The 25,197-nt window shown below is 39.8% G+C and overlaps 1 long non-coding RNA gene across 1 annotated transcript in view; it reads right to left on the minus strand.

The window, feature by feature from the left end:
• Positions 1-170: 170 nt before the first annotated feature.
• Positions 171-25,197, minus strand: part of LOC139767492 (uncharacterized) — a 36,049-nt gene continuing 11,022 nt past the window's right edge. Inside the window, exons 2-3 of the long non-coding RNA XR_011717139.1 lie at positions 16,832-17,400; positions 171-714 (exon numbers count right to left, since the gene is read on the minus strand). This is a non-coding gene — a long non-coding RNA (uncharacterized lncRNA). The remainder of the gene's footprint in view (positions 715-16,831; positions 17,401-25,197) is intronic.

The following is a 25,197-nucleotide window of genomic DNA, read 5'->3' on the forward strand; positions in this document are numbered from 1 at the left end:
AATAATCAATGTTAATGACAAAAGATTTACGAGGTTTAAAACGATCCTAAGGGGCAGATAAATGTAAATTGTAAAAATACTAAACTATTTGCTGACCAAGGCCAGTAAAAGTTTAGATAAATTTATACCAAATGTACATCACATCCAATCACCCTCCATTTTCCCTGGTAAACATATCCCTTAATGCTTTATTTAATGGCTGTAAAACATTCTATGAATCATAACTTGCAGCAAGTAATTCTGTAAAAACTACACAATTATGAAATAAATGAAACATTCAAGCAGTTGGTCAATCAAAGCTGACCTACACATTTAACTATTGGTCAATCAAAGCTAACCTACACATTTAACTAATGTGTCAAAATAATGTTATAGACCTCAGACCAATCACAATTCTGCCATTGATATAGTGAAATAGCCTTCCAATCCGCCACTATGTACCAAGACGAAATAACGGTCACAATTCGCCATTAAGGACATTATTAATAGGTTTTCAAATCTGCCATAGTTTAATATATATATGAAACCGTCGATTAATGGCGTCAAATTTCAATTCCTCCCTATATTACGTAGGGAAATAATGCATATCATGAAACCCAAGAGAACTGGACAACTTACCCTCACGGAGCCGATGGTCAAAGAGGTTGCAAATGGTAAGGACTCGTTCTCGAAACCTCGGTATGGTGTGGATTCGAAGCAGCTTCGAACACAAACCTTCAAACGAATATTAAGTTTTTACCATGTCTTTCTCATTATTTCCAGAACAAACTCAATATAATCTCCTCGAATATTAAGACAGAGGATATGTAAGTAAATGTAATAAGCTCATCCATCAGATAATGATAAAAATAAACCCGAGATATTTCTCGAGTTCATTCACGGTTCAAAGCCGAGTTGAGCGGGGTGAAGCAACCCGAGTCGTTTTAATAGGCCATAATGAGCGGTTCGGTTGTTTCATCTTTAACATGATATTTGCAACAGATATAAATACTCAAATTTTGGTTTGAACAACTGTGATGCTAGAATTTTTTTACTTTAAAATATCAAAATGACTATAATCATCAAGATACGTATGTTAAAAGTAATGATTCGCGAAATTAATGTCTATTTGGTAATTTTACATGATTTAAAATGTGATTTTAAGGACCATGACAACAGCGTCATCTTGCTGGGATCAGGAAAAGTAAAATGTGTCCAGGGAAATAAATAAATAAATAACATTGATGTTTGGCGACCGAGCCGAATTCTGCATTCATTCCCATACAAAAACAGTCATTTTACCCGAATAAACATATCATAACGCAATCGTAACGTTAATTGAAAATTAAACAGCCACTTCAACAACTAGAATATGACATTGTCCAGTCTAAAGTAACAGGCGCGACATTCCTTTCATCTAAGAGACATTTGCGAGTTCATGAACATTCTCGTTGTGCTCCATTTTAATTCCTTCCTTATTATATCCTCTCTTATCTGCTTCAGAAAATACGTTCAAATCGGTTTCCATGTGTATTCAATAGACACATAAGTTATCGATATTCAAATAGCAGAGAAGAATGATGTTTCACGAAGTTAATATTTTCATTTAATTTCCCTCTGGTTGCTCTCATATTTCTCCTTTCTCGTTATTTCTCCTGAAGTTATTGGTGTTCATCTGAACAAAATGCTACTGTTCTGTCTTTTCTGTATCAAAAACAAACTAATTCTATCTATATACAATATAACATTTATGTCTCTCTCTCTGCCTCTTCTATCTATCTGCATGTATTCCTTAAATCAAATGTCTACCAGAGTCAGTAAAACAAAATTCCTTGTATTTCTTGTGGACTAAATATGTAAAAATGTAATAAATCAGTTACTAAAAGGCAAAATCAATTCTTATAAATTTGTCACATACAATTGTCAGTTTCATATAAGTGTACACTTGTGTTGCAATCTAATTCTGATTACGTAAACTATTAGGTACTCACTAGCTTATAATGACTAACATCAGGAAAAATCTTGATGATGCAAGAAATAACATGCCAATCTGGATTATATATATGTGATGTCTCCATGGTTGTTTAATTTGTTTATGGATGGGGTTGTTAGGGAGGTGAATGCAAGAGTTTTGGAAAGAGGGGCAAGTATGAAGTCTGTTGGGGATGAGAGAGCTTGGGAAGTGAGTCAGTTGTGGTTCGCTGATGATACAGCGCTGGTGGCTGATTCATGTGAGAAACTGCAGAAGCTGGTGACTGAGTTTGGTAAAGTGTGTGAAAGAAGAAAGTTAAGAGTAAATGTGAATAAGAGCAAGGTAATTAGGTACAGTAGGGTTGAGGGTCAAGTCAATTGGGAGGTAAGTTTGAATGGAGAAAAACTGGAGGAAGTAAAGTGTTTTAGATATCTGGGAGTGGATCTGGCAGCGGATGGAACCATGGAAGCGGAAGTGGATCATAGGGTGGGGGAGGGGGCGGAAATCCTGGGAGCCTTGAAGAATGTGTGGAAGTCGAGAACATTATCTCGGAAATCAAAAATGGGTATGTTTGAAGGAATAGTGGTTCCAACAATGTTGTATGGTTGCGAGGCGTGGGCTATGGATAGAGTTGTGCGCAGGAGGATGGATGTGCTGGAAATGAGATGTTTGAGGACAATGTGTGGTGTGAGGTGGTTTGATCAAGTAAGTAACGTAAGGGTAAGAGAGATGTGTGGAAATAAAAAGAGCGTGGTTGAGAGAGCAGAAGAGGGTGTTTTGAAATCGTTTGGGCACATGGAGAGAATGAGTGAGGAAAGATTGACCAAGAGGATATATGTGTCGGAGGTGGAGGGAACGAGGAGAAGTGGGAGACCAAATTGGAGGTGGAAAGATGGAGTGAAAAAGATTTTGTGTGATCGGGGCCTGAACATGCAGGAGGGTGAAAGGAGGGCAAGGAATAGAGTGAATTGGATCGATGTGGTATACCGGGGTTGACGTGCTGTCAGTGGATTGAATCAGGGCATGTGAAGCGTCTGGGGTAAACTATGGAAAGCTGTGTAGGTATGTATATTTGCGTGTGTGGACGTATGTATATACATGTGTATGGGGGTGGGTTGGGCCATTTCTTTCGTCTGTTTCCTTGCGCTACCTCGCAAACGCGGGAGACAGCGACAAAGCAAAAAAAAAATAAATAAATAAATAAAGCCTAGTATGTTTGAAGGTCAAGCACATGGAATCTGCAATATTACTCATACCAAAAAACATACTGTTGTGATTAACAATATTCCTAGTACTAAAAAAAAACTACTGTTGTGGTGATGGTTCCATCCTACCTAGTAACTTTTCCTCAATCATTAACTTAGTTACGTTTCTTTTTCCATGCCCGGTTGACCAGTGCTGTCATATCTAATGTATTTGTCTATCTACATCTCTGACACCTGTTCCAACTGGAAATCCCTCAAGGAAGTGTTGGCCATGGCAAGTCTCCAGAACTAGTGAACTCCAGCGTTACTTCTTAGCCTTTATGCCCCACTCTTAACATGCAACTGGCAGAGGGCAACTCCTGCACAGTGTTTGGAGAGGCTCCTAACTAATATTCCTATTGACTCCACCTACTTAAAGCTTCAGCTTAAATGTTCCTACCAACTACTTCTATTTACTGCTCCTCCCCTTACGCCAAACTACAGGGGTAGCACATAGAGCTCACCGTAGAAAAATCTATGCTCGCTACACAGCTGTCACCAACCTTCCCGGATATATATAATCATAATTCTCCTGATCCAATCTAACAGAGTACCATTCAGTTAAACTTTTCCCAATGTTCTTTTCCTTCTATCTTTTTTCAACTGAGACAGCACAGGCAACTGAGAGCCCTAATCAGAGCCACCTTGGTTACACTATATGTACATGTACCCTAGCCTAAGCCTAGTCCCACTTTACTGACCAATGCACAATGGAAGATGAACAGCTTGTGTTGACTATCACACCCTGGATTCAAACCTATGTGGGTTCAACATGGGTGGCCTGTAAATGCTATCATTCATTTTCCTGTGCTCTATTTCAGATTTGAAGGCAGTAATGAATCACAGTTATTTCAGATTTTCTGTGGTATTTGCTTCGTAATGGTATCCAATCCCAGCATTTCATGTAAATACCACTCTGTTCCCTAGTCTACATTACACCTGTCACAAGCATGGACAAGAAAGAATTTTGGGTAATTACTATAAATAAACCATGGAAAGCTGTGTAGGTATGTATATTTGCGTGTGTGGACGTATGTATATACATGTGTATGGGGGGGGTTGGGCCATTTCTTTCGTCTGTTTCCTTGCGCTACCTCGCAAACGCGGGAGACAGCGACAAAGTATAATAAAAAAAATAAATACTATAAATAATTTTCAAATGTTTTATTAAGTAATCATTTACATAGTTTACATAAATATAACATTCAAAAGCGGGAAAACCATATCTGAAAGATCAGTAATGTATCTATAATTCAAAAACTCTTAAATACAAAAGTTCAACTCTGAAATGTGAATGGATTAAACCATAGTAATTCTTCATGTTTACAACAATGGAAGGTACTCAGTTCATCTTTTCTGCGGTGGTTGAATGAAGAAATTAAACATAAACGTGCAGAAAGCAGTGAAATACGACCAAAATTCCCACTAATTTGGGAGCAGTTTCTCAAAGCTATGAACCAGACAGACAGAATAGAAGTAAGTTAATGTTATGCAAATACTAGTGGTATGCAATAGTACTGTACTTGTTTTTTTATTGTCAGAGATAGCATCAAAAGCAGTCTTTTAAATACATTTGGATGCCTCATTGATTCATTGCTTTTAGGATGATGGCCCTTGTTAGAAAAGAAGTCATTGGTAAAATTTAGGTAATGGTCCTTAGCCCTGTTATCAAGGAGAAAACCAGAACAGTAAGCTTAAAGACACTGGGAAGTTATCCAGAGCAGAAACAGTTCACAGGAACCAAGCTGAGGTTAACCATGAGTTGAGGCTAAATTCTTGTAGAGGTACTGAAATACAAGGGCATTTCACAGAAAGGATATAAAGGAATATCTCATTGCATCATTATATGATATAGATTATGAGAGTGAATTATCATGATACTTCTAGTTACCTTTTTCCTGTATATTAAGGATGCATATTCCATGCACATGGTGTACAAACAAGAATTGTAAGTATGTAAAAAGATAGAGATATGCAGAAGTAGCAGTTATGAAAAAAGTATTTATATATATGAATGTTTATCATAGATATGTGATATATATAAGGTTGAATTTTAACATTAAGCAGGGCGAGCATGTAATTAGTAAATATTTATGTGAAAAGACACTGTAAATTCTCTTTAGATGTAATTAGATTTTGACTTCCTGTGGAGCAGATGATTTGTTTCAAGTGAAAGTCTTTTTTGAAATCTTGTTTGATAAAGAGAACACAACTGTACAAGCTCCAGTGAATGGAAAGAATTTAAGGGTAGAATAAGCAAGAAACATAAAGAAAAGGATGCTTTTCCCATCTTGTAACTTATTTTTATGAAACTGACTATTCCTAGGTTTTTACGGGTAAAAGCAAAGAAAGAAGTAAGAGCTGTAGAAATGGATTACTAATGTAATTTAGTTGAGGATTAATAGAATAGGCAGAGTGAACAATAGAGATGGAAGAAAGATATAAGGAATGAAGTTTTTTGGAGGATGTTTTGATGAAAACCTTTTAAGAGCTTGGCAGTGAAGGATACATGATAAATGATAGATTGGTGAAAAAATACAGAGGTATGTTTGGAAGTACAAGGGGAAGGGGTATAATGTGAAAGAAATGGGAAGGTACAGTGAGTGAATTATTTAAAGATGTAGATGGAAAAACAGAGGAAAGAATTGATCTTTTGGTTATATACAGTAGAAATTTTGTGTGAGAAGGGTAGGGTGAAGAGATATGTTTCATTTAATGAATAAGAAGAGGTGAATTTAGAAGTGCCTCTATCAAGTTTGGAAACCTATCTATTTTAGCATTGGAAATTAATTTTGGATATGCATCTGTTATCTTGATCCACTTCATATGAAAGGGGCTAGAGTTAAAGTAACAGAGATTAGGTAATGTTCATGGTGAATTGCTGGAAAGAAGAGAATATGTAATTAGCCAAGACACATTTTAAAGAAATTGTTTTCACTTTAGGTTTTTTTTAATGTAAGAAGAAAGCAATAGGTATAGAAATGTGAAATTACAAAGCGCTTAAATAGTCAGGTACTAGGGCAATTGAATGTGTTCAAAAGTCGAATTGAAAGGATAATATATATGAGACAAGATAGGTGTTCATGAAAAATCTGAATTGCACCTCTAGACAATAGAGGGAAAGTTATAGTTATCTCCTAAATGTTTGAGATGGAGATAAAACAGGGTAAGAGGGAAGTAAAAGATGATGAGAGTTAGTGTGTGCAGTGAGATTGAGAGTAAGAAATTGAAAAAAAAGCAAAAAAACATCATGAGACAAAATGTGGCACTACTTGAAGAATGCACCAAGTAACTAAGAAATAATCAGGATATTTGAGTTTTACAGGCAAGCTAATGATCCTCTAGCTCTTTTGTCTTGCTCAGCTCAGACATTGCTTTGAATTTCACTGTCAAAGCAAGGTCTAAGTGATGAAATTATTGACCTATGAATCAACCCTGAATTATAATTGCCAGAAATGTTTGTTAGCTCATTAGTAACATTGTGAAAGTATAGTCTTCCTTGCCCCCAAAATCCACCACAAGATTGTAAAACTTGAGTTCATCACTCTTCCTTATGAGTCAGATTTGTCTGTCCATTCCAGAGATCATGTCAGAAAGTCTTTTGTACATGGATGAAGGAAAAGGATGAAGGGAATTGCCTGGTTTTAAGATTTTCATTTTAATAGTTCAGTTTTACAAAAGAGAGAGCCCAAAAGAAATTGACCATTGTGGTTTGTGATATGTCTTTGAGGTAAGATTGCATAAGTGGGTTCACTCTGAACTTTTGTTTCTCCCTCATCAAGTATGATACTAGAGCAGATTAACATAATCAGCATTGTACATACTGGTTGCAACAGAACTCCTGTTGCTAAGAGAATGGTAGCCAGCAGAGGTAGATAACACTTAAGGCACTTTATAGTTGGGCTGTGTTAGTCTGAATGAGAGTTTCAATAGCCATCTTCAGGCTTCATTGCATGCCTGTATGAGAGATACACCATAGCTGGTCTTGTTAGTCATCAGAATTCTAGTTATGTTTTTGGTGTTTCAGGCCTAGTTGATATGCCTAACAAGGGAGGTTTACTTCCTGGTCACCTAGTTACTTGCACTGTAACTGTACTTCATTAAACTTCAGCCTATTAAGGATGACTTGGAGAAAGGGAAAAGTAGTCCTTTGTAACTGAATCATTGGATCTAGTTAGATATAAATGGTTTCTTACATGTCAGAGACTGAAGGTATCATCACCATGGATAGGATCTGTGCTTATTACTTATATTTTTATTTGTGTCTTGCTGAAAAGGGTTATGTTTGATGTTAAGGCATATCTGTGTACCCTGCTTCTAAAGCACTACTTTGCTGGAATATGTTTATGAATATATATATCATGTGACTGCTTTTGTGATTTAACAGTGGGTGTTTATTTACTTATTGGTGTGTTTTTCATTAACTAGATTTTTTTTGAAAACATATTCCTTTACAAAGTTAGCAGTATTTTTGTATGTAGCATTTATGGATCTGGAGAAGGCATATGATAGAGTTGATAGAGATGCTCTGTGGAAGGTATTAAGAATATATGGTGTGGGAGGCAAGTTGTTAGAAGCAGTGAAAAGTTTTTATCGAGGATGTAAGGCATGTGTACGTGTAGGAAGAGAGGAAAGTGATTGGTTCTCAGTGAATGTAGGTTTGCGGCAGGGGTGTGTGATGTCTCCATGGTTGTTTAATTTGTTTATGGATGGGGTTGTTAGGGAGGTAAATGCAAGAGTCCTGGAAAGAGGGGCAAGTATGAAGTCTGTTGGGGATGAGAGAGCTTGGGAAGTGAGTCAGTTGTTGTTCGCTGATGATACAGCACTGGTGGCTGATTCATGTGAGAAACTGCAGAAGCTGGTGACTGAGTTTGGTAAAGTGTGTGGAAGAAGAAAGTTAAGAGTAAATGTGAATAAGAGCAAGGTTATTAGGTACAGTAGGGGTGAGGGTCAAGTCAATTGGGAGGTGAGTTTGAATGGAGAAAAACTGGAGGAAGTGAAGTGTTTTAGATATCTGGGAGTGGATCTGGCAGCGGATGGAACCATGGAAGCGGAAGTGGATCATAGGGTGGGGGAGGGGGCTAAAATTTTGGGAGCCTTGAAAAATGTGTGGAAGTCGAGAACATTATCTCGGAAAGCAAAAATGGGTATGTTTGAAGGAATAGTGGTTCCAACAATGTTGTATGGTTGCGAGGCGTGGGCTATGGATAGAGATGTGCGCAGGAGGATGGATGTGCTGGAAATGAGATGTTTGAGGACAATGTGTGGTGTGAGGTGGTTTGATCGAGTAAGTAACGTAAGGGTAAGAGAGATGTGTGGAAATAAAAAGAGCGTGGTTGGGAGAGCAGAAGAGGGTGTTTTGAAGTGGTTTGGGCACATGGAGAGAATGAGTGAGGAAAGATTGACCAAGAGGATATATGTGTCGGAGGTGGAGGGAACGAGGAGAAGGGGGAGACCAAATTGGAGGTGGAAAGATGGAGTGAAAAAGATTTTGTGTGATCGGGGCCTGAACATGCAGGAGGGTGAAAGGAGGGCAAGGAATAGAGTGAATTGGAGCGATGTGGTATACAGGGGTTGACGTGCTGTCGGTGGATTGAATCAGGGCATGTGAAGCGTCTGGGGTAAACCATGGAAAGCTGTGTAGGTATGTATATTTGCGTGTGTGGACGTGTGTATGTACATGTGTATGGGGGGGGGTTGGGCCATTTCTTTCGTCTGTTTCCCTGCGCTACCTCGCAAACGCGGGAGACAGCGACAAAGTATAAAAAAAAAAAAAAAAAAAAAAAAAAATATATATATATATATATGTATATATATATATATATATATATATATATATTCTTTTTTTTCTTTTGCTTTGTCGCTGTCTCCCGCGTTTGCGAGGTAGCGCAAGGAAACAGACGGAAGAAATGGCCCAACCCACCCCCATACACATGTATATACATACGTCCACACACGCAAATATACATACCTACACAGCTTTCCAGGGTTTATTTTTATTATTTTATTTTGCTTTGTCGCTGTCTCCCGCATTTGCGACGGTAGCACAAGGAAACAGAAGAAAGAAATGGCCCAACCCACCCCCATACACATGTATGTACACACACGTCCACACACGCAAATATACATACCTATACATCTCAATGTACACACATATATACATACACAAACACATACATATATACACATGCACACAATTCACACTGTCTGCCTTTATTCATTCCCATCACCACCTCGCCACACATGGAATACCATCCCCCTCCCCCCTCATGTGTGCGAGGTAGCGCTAGGAAAAGACAACAAAGGCCCCATTCGTTCACACTCAGTCTCTAGCTGTCATGCAATAATGCCCGAAACCACAGCTCCCTTTCCACATCCAGGCCCCATGAAACTTTCCATGGTTTACCCCAGACGCTTCACATGCCCTGACTCAATCCATTGACAGCACATCGACCCCGGTATACCACATCGATCCAATTCACTCTATTCCTTGCCCACCTTTCACCCTCCTGCATGTTCAGGCCCCGATCACTCAAAATCTTTTTCACTCCATCTTTCCACCTCCAATTTGGTCTCCCATTTCTCCTCGTTCCCTCCACCTCTGACACACATATCCTCTTGGTCAATCTTTCCTCTCTCATTCTCTCCATGTGACCAAACCATTTCAAAACACCCTCTTCTGCTCTCTCAACCACACTCTTTTTATTTCCACACATCTCTCTTACCCTTATATTACTTACTCGATCAAACCACCTCACACCACATATTGTCCTCAAACATCTCATTTCCAGCACATCCACCCTCCTGCGCACAACTCTATCCATAGCCCACGCCTCGCAACCATACAACATTGTTGGAACCACTATTCCTTCAAACATACCCATTTTTGCTTTCCGAGATAATGTTCTCGACTTCCACACATTCTTCAAGGCTCCCAGGATTTTCGCCCCCTCCCCCACCCTATGAATCACTTCCACTTCCATGGTTCCATCCACTGCCAGATCCACTCCCAGATATCTAAAACACTTTACTTCCTCCAGTTTTTCTCCATTCAAACTTACCTCCCAATTGACTTGACCCTCAACCCTACTGTACCTAATAACCTTGCTCTTATTCACATTTACTCTTAACTTTCTTCTTTCACACACTTTACCAAACTCAGTCACCAGCTTCTGCAGTTTCTCACATGAATCAGCCACCAGTGCTGTACCATAAGCGAACAACAACTGACTCACTTCCCAAGCTCTCTCATCCCCAACAGACTTCATACTTGCCCCTCTTTCCAAAACTCTTGCACTCACCTCCCTAACAACCCCATCCATAAACAAATTAAACAACCATGGAGACATCACACACCCCTGCCGCAAACCTACATTCACTGAGAACCAATCACTTTCCTCTCTTCCTACACGTACACATGCCTTACATCCTCGATAAAAACTTTTCACTGCTTCTAACAACTTGCCTCCCACACCATATATTCTTAGTACCTTCCACAGAGCATCTCTATCAACTCTATCATATGCCTTCTCCAGATCCATAAATGCTACATACAAATCCATTTGCTTTTCAAAGTATTTCTCATATACATTCTCCAAAGCAAACACCTGATCCACACATCCTCTACCACTTCTGAAACCACACTGCTCTTCCCCAATCTGATGCTCTGTACATGCCTTCACCCTCTTAATCAATACTCTCCCATATAATTTACCAGGAATACTCAACAAACTTATACCTCTGTAATTTGAGCACTCACTCTTATCCCCCTTGCCTTTGTACAATGGCACTATGCACGCATTCCGCCAATCCTCAGGCACCTCACCATGAATCATACATACATTAAATAACCTTACCAACCAGTCAACAATACAGTCACCCCCTTTTTTAATAAATTCCACTGCAATACCATCCAAACCTGCTGCCTTGCCAGCTTTCATCTTCCGCAAAGCTTTTACTACCTCTTCTCTGTTTACCAAATCATTTTCCCTAACCCTCTCACTTTGCACACCACCTCGACCAAAACACCCTATATCTGCCACTCTATCATCAAACACATTCAACAAACCTTCAAAATACTCACTCCATCTCCTCACATCACCACTACTTGTTATCACCTCCCCATTAGCCCCCTTCACTGAAGTTCCCATTTGCTCCCTTGTCTTACGCACTTTATTTACCTCCTTCCAGAACATCTTTTTATTCTCCCTAAAATTTAATGATACTCTCTCACCCTAACTCTCATTTGCTTTCTTTTTCACCTCTTGCACCTTTCACTTGACCTCCTGTCTCTTTCTTTTATACATCTCCCACTCATTTGCATTTTTTCCCTGCAAAAATTGTCCAATGGCTCTCTTTTCTCTTTCACTAATAATCTTACTTATTCATCCCACCACTCACTACCCTTTCTAATCAACCCACCTCCCACGCTTCTCATGCCACAAGCATCTTTTGCGCAAGCCATCACTGCTTCCCTAAATACATCCCATTCCTCCCCCACTCCCCTTACCTTCTTTGTTCTCACCTTTTTCCATTCTGTACTCAGTCTCTCCTGGTACTTCCTCACACAAGTCTCCTTCCCAAGCTCACTTACTCTCACCACCCTCTTCACCCCAACATTCTCTCTTCTTTTCTGCAAACCCATACAAATCTTCACCTTCGCCTCCACATGATAATAATCAGACATCCCTCCAGTTGCACCTCTCAGCACATTAACATTCAAAAGTCTCTCTTTCGCGCGCCTGTCAATTAACACGTAATCCAATAACGCTCTCTGGCCATCTCTCCTACTTACATACGCATACTTATGTATATCTTGCTTTTTAAACCAGGTATTCCCAATCACCAGTGCTTTTTCAGCACAAAAATCTACAAGCTCTTCACCATTTCCATTCACAACACAACACCCCATGTATACCAATTATTCCCTCAACTGCCACATTACTCACCTTTGCATTCAAATCACCCATGACTATAACCCAGTCTTGTGCATCAAAACCACCAACACACTCATTCAACTGCTTCCAAAACACTTGCTTCTCATGATCTTTCTTCTCATGCCCAGGTGCATATGCACCAATAATCACCCATCTCTCTCCTTCCCTTGCTCTTGTCCTCTCACTAACCTCTGACTTTACTCCCAAGACATTCCCAAACCACTCTTCCCCTTTACCCTTAAGCTTCATTTCACTCAGAGCCAAAACATCCAGGTTCCTTTCCTCAAACATACTACCTATCTCTCCTTTTTTCACATCTTGGTTACATCCACACACATTTAGACACCCCAATCTGAGCCTACGAGGAGGATGAGCACTCCCCGCGTGACTCCTTCTTCTGTTTCCCATTTTAGAAAGTTAAAATACAAGGAGGGGAGTATTTCTGGCCCCCCGCTCCCGTCGCCTCTACTCGCCTTCTACAACACGTGAGGAATGCGTGGGAAGTATTCTTTCTCCCCTATCCCCAGGGATAGGGGATATATATGTGTGTGGTGTGTGTGTACATAATTCATACATGCTGCCCTTATTCATTCCCATTGCCACCCTGCCACACATGAAATGACAACCCCCTTTCCCCACATGTGCGTGAGGTAGCACTAGGGAAAAGACAACAAAGGCCACATTCGTTCACACTCAGTCTCTAGCTGTCATGTAATAATGCACTGAAACCACAGCTCCCTTTCCACATCCAGGCCCAACCCACTTACATATACATTTCAACGTATACATACACAGACATATACATATATACACATGTACATATTCATACTTGCTGCCTTCATCCTATCCTGTCGCCACCCTGCTACAAAGATCTTGAAAGTTGCTGGGTTTGGGAACAATCAACTTGAGATGAGATTACAACTTTTAATTTGATGTCACCCATCAAAGATTTTGAGTTATCATAGTTTCAAGCATATGTACTTCTTTCCTATCATGATGGCTAACTTAAATACCACAATAATCCTTTTCTTTAAGCATATCTATAATTCACATCAATGGCTCTGAAAGACAATACATTTTGTCATGCTCTACACACATAATATGGATGAATAACATAAGGGAAACAGCCATTAATGTATATTTTGTGGAAGCTGTCCACAATTAGGTATTCTATTCTGTCACACTTGACAAAAAATACTGTATACCGACAGTTATCATAACCTGGGGGAAAAGTTTACATTAATTAAGGTTCAAAAAGTTTGAAGGCAATGCATTTGTGCTATATTATTCTACTAACAGCTGTGAACAACAAATATTTGCTTGCATCTATTATTACCTTAATAACTGCCAGCAACAATCATATTTCCAATCTATTCTCTTAACATCTATCTATATCTCTAATGCCTGTTCCCCCCCGGAGACTCCTGTCAAGGGGTTGGCCACAGCAAAACAATCTCCACTTATCCTTCCCATACATCATTCCAAGATTTCCTCTACCATATCTCTCCAATGTTCTTCTACTCTATTAGCCCATGTCACAGTGGTCTTCCTCATACACCAACCCATTTAATTGTACTATCATTCATTCTCCTTGTAAACTCCCAGTCTTGCATTCTTTCCCCACATGCTCAAACCACCTCAAAGTATCACATTTTACCCACCCCACCACTCCACATGTCATTCCCTGCAACAGCACATCTCTCATAAATCCCTTCATTCTTTCTTCATTCCATCTAGTCACACCAAATGATCCTCTCAGATCATTTCCAGAGCCTTGATACTTGATCTCTGAGACTCATTCCATGTCCAAGTTTTGGGCCTGTTTAGGTCAGGGTTGGGAGGACTATGCTGTCCCTTAATCCTCGCCTCACTTCTATACTTATACCTCTAACCTTCATTATATACTGTTCTCCCTATTATCTCTCCTTCCATATTACCACACTTACCTAAGATGGCTCCTATATACTTAAATTCTCTCTTCCAGTCTTTTCCCCCCATGTCCAAAGCACAATTCAGTCCACTTTCTTCTTTCATTCTATATGGTTTTACAAAATCTATACTTTCACCCTGCTTCCTTTCAAACACCATTACTTTAGTTCTACTTGCACTTACCCATGCTTACACATATATAAAACATACCACCATCTGCAGCTCCTCTTCACTCTATGCAAACAACACTATTTTCTGCAAACATGTTTGCCACTAGCCACCATATCTCGCCACCACACTCCATCTCAGCACCCACTTCCCTAAGTTTGCTCTCATCTCTCATATCACTCCATCCATATATACTGGGGATGGGGGAGAAAGATTACTTCCAAAATATTCCTTCTGTGTCGTAGAGGGTGACTAAAAAGGGTTGGAGTGGGGGCTGAAAATCCTTCCCTCCAGTTTTTACTTTTCTAAAAGAAGGAACATAAACAAGAGGCCAAGTGAGGATTTTTCCTTTAAGGCTCAGTCCTCCATTCTTAACGCTACCTTGCTAATGCAGGAAATGGCAAATATGTATAAAGAGAAAAAAATAAAATAAAGTGATGGTGATAGCACACAGACCTACCTAATACCCACATAAATACCGAAACTTTCTCAACTCTCCATCCACTCTTAGTAACACATGCATTTGCTTCTCTACAGAAGTCTTTCACGCCATCCAAAAGTTTCCCCCTACACCATATACCCTTAACACATCCCATAAAGCATTCCACTCAACTCTGTCACACGCTTTTTTCCAAATCCATAAAAGCTGCATACAACCTTTTTACCTTCCACTATGTACTTTTCCACTGTCATCTTCACCAAAATAATTCTAATCCACACATCCCCTTTCTTAAAACTTCAGTTATTTCCATCACTCTAATCAATCTACATTCTTGCATACACTTTTCATGGTATACATCACAGACTTATTCCCCTATAAATGCTACTTATGTCCTTAGCACCTTTTCCTATAAAATAAAAGAACAACAGCTTTCACACAATCCTCAGGCACAAGCTTCTGTTTCCGTGCTAAATTACGTATCGGATGCACCCACTTTATCACACGTTCTCCTCCATACTTTAGCATTTCAGCTGTAATCCCATCAAATCCCGTTGCCTTTCCTATCTTCAGCCTCATCAATACCCTTCTTACATCCCTTTTTGCTACTAGCTCTTGCACTTGTATCCTCTTCCTTCCATTCTCCATATCCATGCATGTAACAACTGCTACCTCACCTTTTCCCACATTCATTAGTTCTTCAAAATGCTCTTTCCATTTTCCTTTCACTTACTCCTTTTGATTCAGCAACTTCCCTTCCTAACTTCTCATATTACCATTTCCACTATTACATCTACCTCTTTCTTAATTTCTCGAAACTTTCACTCGACTTTCCTCCAAAATCTTCATCTTGCCAATTTCATAAAATCCCAATTTCACATTCAAATCACCCAATATGACCGCATTTCTCTCATTCTCAAAACCCTTTATACAGTCATTCAATTTTTGTAGGAACACTTTAGAAACACATCATCTAATCCTTACCACAAACAGTCTTCACAGTCACAGGCAGATATACACATACTCATGCATACTTCACAATTCCAATCTTTCCTTTCACCCTTACTATTTTTGATCCATTCCATATTTACACTGTAACACCCTCCCAAATTCTTGTTGATAGCAGAATTGATAATTTTCATTCATCCCTGCCCATATCACTCCTCCTTCCATCCACTCCCATAACTTTCATTCATCATCTCCATTTTAACTCCACACACCCTGCTCAAGGATATGGGTTTCCCCAGTCCCCAAAACATCCAAGATATAACTTAAAAAAAAAAAAAAAAAATCTCCACAAGCTCCCTCTTTTTGCCTTCACCAGCCAATCAGTGCCATCACCCTCAATCAATTGTCTCTTTTACTTCTTGGCAAATCTGTTTAGACTCCAGTGCTGCTTCTTAGCCTTTTGTGCCTTACCCTTGCCAGTCCACTGCCAGATAGCAACTCCCATGCAATGTTTCCAGTCAACAAGGTTCCAAAATTGTCCAACATACCTCAAGTGTTTGTATGTATTCAAAAGATTGCCATGATGGAATTGGGCAATGCCTCCCCGTTCAGTTCCATCCTTAAAGGTGTAGTAATGAGGTCACCATGAGAAGATGGAGTGAGACTCTAGAGAACTAGGAGTATCCCCTTGAGGTACTGAATCTCAAAAACTTTTTCAAATTCTGTGCCTATCAAAGTAGAAGCACCTCCTACCCTCATTGGTTACAATACTATAATCATTATTATTTTCATCATTATACTATGTCGCTGTCTCCCGCGTTAGCGAGGTAGCGCAAGGAAACAGACGAAAGATTGGCCCAACCCACCCACATACACATGTATATACATACACGTCCACACACGCAAATATACATAACTATACATCTCAACAGATACATATATATACACACACAGACATATACATATATACACATGTACATAATTCATACTGTCTGCCTTTATTCATTCCCATCGCCACCCTGCCACACATGAAATAACAACCCCCTCCCTCCTCATGTGCACAAGGTAGTGCTAGGAAGACAAAAAAGGCCCCATTCATTCACACTCAGTCTCTAGCTGTCATGTAATAACGCACCGAAACCAAAGCTCCCTTTCCACATCCAGGCCCCACAGAACTTTCCATGGTTTACCAACAAAAAATATAATCACTACTTACCCTCGTCTTCTGTTTTTCGAAATTTATCAGTTTCCTCCTTACGAACCTGTGTGCATTCCTCATCTCTTTCCTCATCTTTTCATTCAGTATCTGTGGCTCTACTGCTGTTAGTTCATCTTCATATACATTTTCATCACCCTTCCTTGCTGCAATTATTGCCTTCTTCTTTTCCTTTATTTTGTTAAGTAAAGGGACTCTACTTTTCATTACCCACACACCATCATATAAAGTCATAAAGCTATTTTCCTCAAATCTTATAACAACTTGTTCCTTTGTGTAAGCAGACCCACTACCATCCTTCTTTACTGTTGCTGTAACTTTCCCTTTTTCTTGGCTTTCTTGCTTTCATAGTCTTCCCTGAAGTACCATCCTTTTGTATCAAACCATCAAGATTTTCTCCTTTGTTGGTGCTTTTTTTCTTCTTTTTTTGCATTTTTTTCTTTTTGGACTTTCTTATCCTCTTACTTGTGGGCTACTTTCTGGTCTTCCTTTAGGGTCACTTTTTGGTCCTCCACTTCTAAGTCTTCTTTCTTTTGGACCACTTCCTCATCTTCCTCCACCTCCTGGACCTGTATAAGACATAACTTAATGGAATAATTGAAAATGATGGATACATAACATTCATTCATACTGCGAAACTTGCCCCTAATATTGTTTCCTGTACATAAAACGAGAAAGGACATATGCATTTCCTATAACACTGTTGTACCTATACATCACTATGAAAAAAGAGAAGAAAAAATACTATAGGAGAAGGAAGATATGAATACAGAAGGCGAGGAAGAGGAGTAATGAGGAAATGAGGAAGATGACAACGAGCAAGGGTATTTGCCTACTTTTAATTATGCATGACAAGATTCTGCCATTGAAAGGGCCAGCACATGCATAGCACTCACCTCATATCTTGCAAGGTAGCAAAAGGAAACAAACGAAGAATGGCCCATCCATTCATATACGCACACATATATATTCATCTATTTATTCATTATACTTCATCACTGTCTCCCGTGTTAGCAAGGTAGCACAAGGAAACAGACGAAAGAATGGCCCAACCCACCCACATACACGTGTATATACACAAACATCCACACATGCACATATACATACCTATACATCTCAACGTATACATATATATACACACACAGACATATACATATATATACAAATGTGCGTAATTCATACGGTCTGCCCTTATTCATTCCCGTCGCCACCCCGCCACACATGAAATGACACCCCCTCCCCCAGCATGTGCACGAGGTAGCGCTAGGAAAAGACAACAATGTCCACATTCGTTCACACTCAGTCTCTAGCTGTCATGTATAATGCACCAAAACCACAGCTCCCTTTCCACATCCAGGCCCCACAAAACTTTCCATGGTTTACCCCAGACGCTTCACATGCCCTGGTTCAATCCATTAATAGCATGTCGACCCCGGTATACCACATCATTCCAATTCACTCTATTTCTCGCGCACCTTTCACCCTCCTGCATGTTCAGGCCCCGATCACTCAAAGTCTTTTTCACTCCATCTTTCCACCTATAATTTGGTTTCCCACTTCTCCTCATTCCCTCCACCTCTGAAACATACATCCTCTTCGTCAATCTTTCCTCACTCATTCTCTCCATGAGACCAAACCATTTCAAAACAGCCTTTTCTGCTCTCTAAACCACACTCTTTTTATTACCACACATCTCTCTTACCCTCCACACATCTCTCTTACCCTATCATTACTTACTCGATCAAACCATCTCACACCACATATTGTCCTCAAACATCTCATTTACAGCACATCCACTCTCCTCAACACAATTCTATCCATAGCCCACGCCTCGCAACCATATAACATTGTTGGAACCACTATTCCATCAAACATACCCAGTTTTGCTTTCCAAAATAACGTTCTCGACTTCCACACATTTTCCAACGCTCCCAGAACTTTCATCCCCTCCCCCACCCTATGATTCACTTCCGCTTCCATGGTTCCATTCGCTGCCAAATCCACTCCCAGATATCTAAAACACTTTACTTCCTCCAGTTTTTCTCCATTCAACCTTACCTCCCAGTTAACTTGTCCCTCAACCCTACTTTACCTAATAACCTTGCTCTTATTCACATTTACTCTCACCTTTCTTCTTTCACACACTTTACCAAACTCAGTCACCAGCTTCTACAGTTTCTCACATGAATCAGCCACCAGCGCTGTATCATCAGTGAACAACAACTGACTCACTTCCCAAGCTCTCTCATCCACAACAGACTGCATACTTGCCCCTCTTTGCAAAACTTTTGCATTCACCTCCCTAACAACCCCATCCATAAACAAATTAAACAGCTATGGAGACATCACACACCCCTGCCGCAAACTTACATTCACTGAGAACCAATCACTTTCCTCTCTTCCTACATGTACACATGCCTTACATCCTTGATAAAAACTTTTCATTGCTTCTAACAACTTGCCTCCCACACCATATATTCTAAATACCTTCCACAAAGCATCTCTATCAACTCTATCATATGCCTTCTCCAGATCCATTCTTGCTACATACAAATCCATTTGCTTTTCGAAGTATTTCTCGCATACGTTCTTCAAAGCAAACACCTGATCCACGCATCCTCTACCACTTCTGATACCATGCTGCTCTGTACATGCCTTCACCCTCTCAATCAATACCCTCCCATACAATTTCCCAGGAATACTCAACAAACTTATACCACTGTAATTTGAGCACTCACTTTTATCCCCTTTGCCTTTGTACAATGGCACTGTGCAAGCATTCTGCCAATCCTCAGGCACTCACAATGAGTCATACATATATTAAATAACCTTACCAACCAGTCAACAATACAGTCACCCCCTTTTTTAATAAATTCCACTGCAGTACCACTGGCTTTCATCTTCCGCAAAGCTTTTACTACCTCTTCTCTGTATATTAAATCATTCTTCCTAACCCTCTCACTTTGCACACCACCTTGACCAAAACACCCTATATCTGCTATTCTATCATCAAACGCATTCTACAAACCTTCAAAATACTCACTCCATCTCCTTCTCACATCACCACTACTCGTTATCATCTCCCCATTAGCCCCCTTCACTGATGTTCCCATTTGTTCCCTTGTCTTACGCACTTTATTTACCTCCTTCCAAAACATATTTTTAATCTCCCTAAAATTCTATGATACTCTCTCACCCAAACTCTCATTTGCCCTCTTTTTCACCTCTTGCACCTTTCTCTTGACCTCCTGTCTCTTTCTTTTATACATCTCCCACTCATTTGGATTATTTCCCTGCTACAATCGTCCAAATGCCTCTCTCTTCTCTTTCACTAATACTCTTACTTCTTCATCCCACTACTCACTACCCTTTCTAATCTGCCCACCTCCCACACTTCTCATGCCACAAGGATCTTTTGTGCAAGCCATCACTGCTTCCCTAAATACATCCCATTCCTCCCCCACTCCCCTTACGTCCTTTGTTCTCACCTTTCTCCATTCTGTACTCAGTCTCTCCTGGTACTTCCTCACACAAATCTCCTTCCCAAGCTCACTCACTCTCACCACTCTCTTCACCCCAACATTCTCTCTTCTTTTCTGAAAACCTCTACAAATCTTCACCTTCACCTCCACAAGATAATGATCAGATATCCCTCCAGTTGCACCTCTCAGCACATTTACATTAGAATGTCTCTCTTTTGCACGCCTATCAATTAACACGTAATCCAATAACGCTCTTTAGCCATCTCTCCTACTTACATACGTATACTTATGTATACCTCTCCTTTTAAACCAGGTATTCCCAATCACCAATCCTTTTTCAGCACATAAATCTACAAGCTCTTCACCATTTCCATTTACAACACTGAACACCCCATGTACACCAATTATTCCCTCAACTGCCATATTACTCACCTTTGCATTCAAATCACCCATCACTATAACCCGGTCTCGTGTATCAAAACTGCTAACACACTCACTCAGCTGCTCCCAAGACACTTGCCTCTCATGGCCAGGTGCATAGGCACCAATAATCACCCATTTCTCTCCATCCACTTTCAGTTTTACCCATATCAATCTAGAGTTTACTTTCTTACATTTTATCACTAACTCCCACCACTCCTGTTTCAGGAGTAGTGCTACTCTTTCCCTTGCTCTTGTCCTCTCACTAACCCCTGACTAACTCCCAAGACATTCCCAAACCACTCTTCCCCTCTACCTACCCTTAAGCTTCATTTCATTCAGAGCTAGAACATCCAGGTTTCTTTCCTCAAACATACTACCTATCTCTCCTTGTTTCTCATCTTGGTTACATCCACAAACATTTAGACATCCCAGTCTGAGCCTTCGAGGAGGATGAGCACTCCTCGTGTGACTCCTTCTTCTGTTTCTCCTTTTAGAAAGTTAAAATACAAGGAGAGGAGGGTTTCTAGCCCCCCATTCCCATCCCCTTTAGTCGCCTTCTACATAAATGCCCTGAGGACTGGCGGAATGCTTGCATAGTGCCATTGTACAAAGACAAAGGGGATAAAGGTGAGTGCTCAAATTACAGAGGTATAAGTTTGTTGAGTATTCCTGGGAAATTATATGGGAGGGTATTGATTGAGAGGGTGAAGGCATGTACAGAGCATCAGATTGGGGAAGAGCAGTGTGGTTTCAGAAGTGGTAGAGGATGTGTGGATCAGGTGTTTGCTTTGAAGAATGTATGTAAGAAATACTTAGAAAAGCAAATGGATTTGCATGTAGCATTTATGGATCTGGAGAAGGCATATGACAGAGTTGATAGAGATGCTCTATGGAAGGTTTTAAGAATATATGATATGGGAGGCAAGTTGTTAGAAGCAGTGAAAAGTTTTTATCAAGGATATAAGGCATGTGTATGAGTAGGAAGAGAGGAAAGTGATTGGTTCTCAGTGAATGTAAGTTTGTGGCAGGGGTGCATCATGTCTCCATAGTTGTTTAATTTGTTTATGGATGGCGTTGTTAGGGAGAAGAATGCAAGAGTTTTGGAGAGAGGGGCAAGTATGCAGTCTGTTGTGGATGAGAGAGCTTGGGAAGTGAGTCAGTTGTTGTTTGCTGATGATACTGCGCTGGTGGCTGATTCAGGTGAGAAACTGCAGAAGCTGGTGACTGAGTTTGGTAAAGTGTGTGAAAGAAGAAAGCTGAGAGTAAATTTGAGTAAGAGCAAGGTTATTAGGTATAGTAGGGTTGAGGGACAAGTCAATTGGGAGGTACGGTTGAATGGAGAAAAAGTGGAGGAAGTGAAGTGTTTTAGATATCTGGGAGTGGATTTGGCAGCAGATGGAACCATGGAAGCGGAAGTGAGTAATAGGGTGGGGGAGGTCGAAATTTCTGGGGGAGTTGAAAAATGTGTGGAAGGTGATAACGTTATCTCGGAAAGCAAAAATGGGTATGTTTGAAGGAATAGTGGTTCCAACAATGCTATATAGCTGTGAAGCATGGGCTATAGATAGAGTTGTGCACAGAAGGGTGGATGTGCTGGAAATGAGATGTTTGAGGACAATATGTCGTGTGAGGTGGTTTGATCGAGTAAGTAATGAAAGGGTAAGAGAGATGTGTGGTAATAAAAAGAGTGTGGTTGAGAGAGCAGAAGAAGGGTTTTAAATGGTTTGGTCACATGGAGAGAATGAGTGAGGAAAGATTGACGAAGAGGATATAAGGGAACTAGGAGAAGTGGGAGACCAAACTGGAGGTGGAAAGATGGAGTGAAAAAGATTTTGAGTGATCGGGGCCTGAAAATGCAGGAGGGTGAAAGGTGTGCAAGGAATGGAGTGAATTGGAACAATGTGGTATACCGGGGTCGATGTGCTGTCAATGGATTGAACCAAGGCATGTGAGCATCTGGGGTAAACCATGGAAAGTTTTGTGGGGCCTGGATGTGGAAAGGGAGCTGTGGTTTCGGTACATAATACATGACAGCTAGAGACTGAGTGTGAACGAATGTGGTCTTTGTTGTCTTTTCGTAGTGCTACCTCGCGTATATGCAGGGGAGGGGGTTGTCATTTCATGGGTGGCAGGATGGCGACAGGAATGAATAAGGGCAGACAGTATGAATTATGTACATGTGTATATATGTATATGTCTGTGTGTGTATATATATGTATACATTGAGATGTATAGGTATGTATATGTGCATGTGTGAACCTTCGCCCCTTCCCCCACCCTGTGACTCACTTCCGCTTCCATGGTTCCATCTACTGCTAAATCCACTCCCAGATATCTAAAACACTTCACTTCCTCCAGTTTTTCTCCAGTCAAACTTACCTCCCAATTAACTTGTCCCTCAACCCTATTGAACCTAATAACCTTGCTCTTATTCACATTTACTCTCAGCTTTCTTCTTTCACACATTTTACCAAACTCAGTCGCCAACTTCAGCACTTTCTCACCCAAATCAGCCATCAGCGCTGTATCATCGGTGAACAGTATTCATACTTGCTTGCCTTCATCCATTCCCAGAGTTACTCCAACACACAGGAAACAGCACTGTTACCCCCTGCTTTAGCGAAGTACCACCTGGAAAACAGACAAAAACAGATCACATTCATTCATCACAGATATCTATCCACATGCAGACCCCCACAGGCCTTTCCATGGTTTACCCCAGACATTTCACATGCCCTCGTTCAGTCCACTGACAGCATGTCAACCCCAGTACACCATGTTGTTCCAATTCACTCCATCCCTTGCATGCCTCTTACCCTCCTGTATGTTCAGGCCCTGATCGTTCAAAATCTTTATCACGCCATCCTTGCAACTCCAGTATGGTCTTGCTTCTCCCTGTTCCCTCCACCTCTGACACATATATCCTCTTTGTCAACTTTTCCTCACTCATTTTCTCCATATGTCCAAACCATTTCAAAATACCCTCTTCTGCTGTCTCAACCACACTCTTGTTATTACCATATATCTCTTACCATTTCATTACTTACTTGATCAAACCACCTGAAACCACTTACTGCCCTCAAACATTTCATTTCCAACACAGCTACCCTCGTCCATACAACCCTATCTAGAGCACTTGCCTTGCAACATGATGTTGGAACTCCTATTCCCTCAAACATACTCATATTTGCACTCAGATATCACTATCACTCTTTCCATGATTAAGGTACCAGTTCCCTATGCCATCTCAGCTAACATAAGAAAAAATTAAAGCTTAGTTTATGTCCACAACTTCTTTTACACCATCTTAGCATACTTCCATAACTTCAATTACCTTGGCTTCATCATGGGAGGATTTGAAGAATATGGGTTTTAAAATCATTAAAAAACTAACAATGATGAAAGTGCTTTAATAGGAAAATTTACATCTTACTTTTCAAAACAAAGTTCTCCAGGAATTTTAGTCTACCTACAGGTTCTGGAAGGCTACTACTTGCTTAGTAAATCTTCCCAAACAACACATGAAATTGTGATAACTGTTTCCAATTCAAGCTTAAAAGAGAATTCATATAATCAACATACAAGAAAAAATCATTCATTAGAATTCATCCTGATAAGGAGAGTTTACCTAATACAAACAGTAAAACAAACTGTCATCTATAATTAAATGGTTTCAAACAGCCAATAATTTTCCTGTTACACATAGTGAACTAAACACAATATGCATAATGAATGCAAAGGAAATGTAAAATAATTAAAAAAGAACATCTTTCATGTCACAGTGTTACTGAAGGTATATTCTATTAATGTTATAACTGCAACAATATTAAAAAAACAATATTGTAAATCATCTAAAAAAATTAACAAATTATCCAATATGTAAAAGATGTACAACAACAGAACACAAGTCCCTCTATCAAATATTTTTTTTTCATAGATCCGTATAAACAGTATAAATGATGGCATATAACAACAATCAATTTTTATCATATGAAGGCATGGATATGTACAAGTGTAGAGCTTCAGCATAGGCTATGATTTTCTAAGAAGCACATATAACAGGGGTAGGATAACACAGTCAATCCTTATTGTAATAAGTCTTCCTTCATGTGAATTCATCTATGTCTAGATGATCAGTCTTGTAAATGCACTTATCGTAGGTAATTAATTCATCTATTGACAGAAGTGCATATTCAAACTGTGCTCCAAAAACCCTTTTGAAAATCAAGTATGTACAAATAATATCAATGAGAAAATTTATTATTCTATAAAAAGGATATTGCAATGATGATGACATTTTGCATATCTCATGTAAGTTACCTCATGATGAGTTTTGTAATATATATAGTAAAATATGTTTGAAATCATAACTGTATTGATTTTTTCACCTTTTAATCAGAAGCTAGACACAAGAATCAGTATCTTTAAACTGACAGCACCTGCAAACTTTAAAGTTATTCC

Source organism: Panulirus ornatus, chromosome 61 (assembly GCF_036320965.1).
Source record: "Panulirus ornatus isolate Po-2019 chromosome 61, ASM3632096v1, whole genome shotgun sequence".
NCBI classification, from domain to species: domain Eukaryota; kingdom Metazoa; phylum Arthropoda; class Malacostraca; order Decapoda; family Palinuridae; genus Panulirus; species Panulirus ornatus.